Raw genomic sequence first — 627 nt, 5'->3', positions numbered from 1 at the left:
CATCAGCCTGTGACTAAAGCTGATCAGAAAATTTCATCAGAAGTTTTTTTTGCTGGGAAAAACTGTTTTTGACAAAGCTTTTTTCCCCCAAAATCATATCATTTATGATGAAATTTCTCATAAAAATATTCAATATGAAAAATTTCATTTTGGAAACATTTCTAAAGTTTGTTTCAAATTTTATTTTTTCATTTGTCTATTATTTGCATGTTATTTCCTAACATGTCAGCAGTAGTAGTTCACAATATATTTGTGTATATACCATATATATAGTAGTGCATATACATATTTTGCACTATAGCTGACATGGCATAATACAATAATTGAAATAGTCTCTTATTTGTGAAATCATTAAGTTTAGTACTGATTAAAGTGTTTCCTGCTTGTGTTAGAGTGATAAGGCAGGTCAGGTAATATCTTTTATTGCAGTGGTTCTCAACCTTTCCAGACTATTGTACCCCTTTCAGGAGTGTGAGTTGCCTTGTGTAGCCAAAGTTTCACCAAACTTAAAAACTACTTGCTTACAAAATCAGACATCAAAAGACAAAAGTGTCACAACAACAGTTACTGAAAAATTGCGTACTTTTCATTTTTATCATATAAATGAATTGGAATAAAAATATTGTA

This window comes from Chelonoidis abingdonii, chromosome 4 (genome assembly GCF_003597395.2).
Source record: "Chelonoidis abingdonii isolate Lonesome George chromosome 4, CheloAbing_2.0, whole genome shotgun sequence".
Classification (NCBI taxonomy): Eukaryota; Metazoa; Chordata; order Testudines; family Testudinidae; genus Chelonoidis; species Chelonoidis abingdonii.
The sequence above is the reverse complement of the archived record's forward strand: the minus strand, read 5'-3'. Positions refer to the sequence as shown.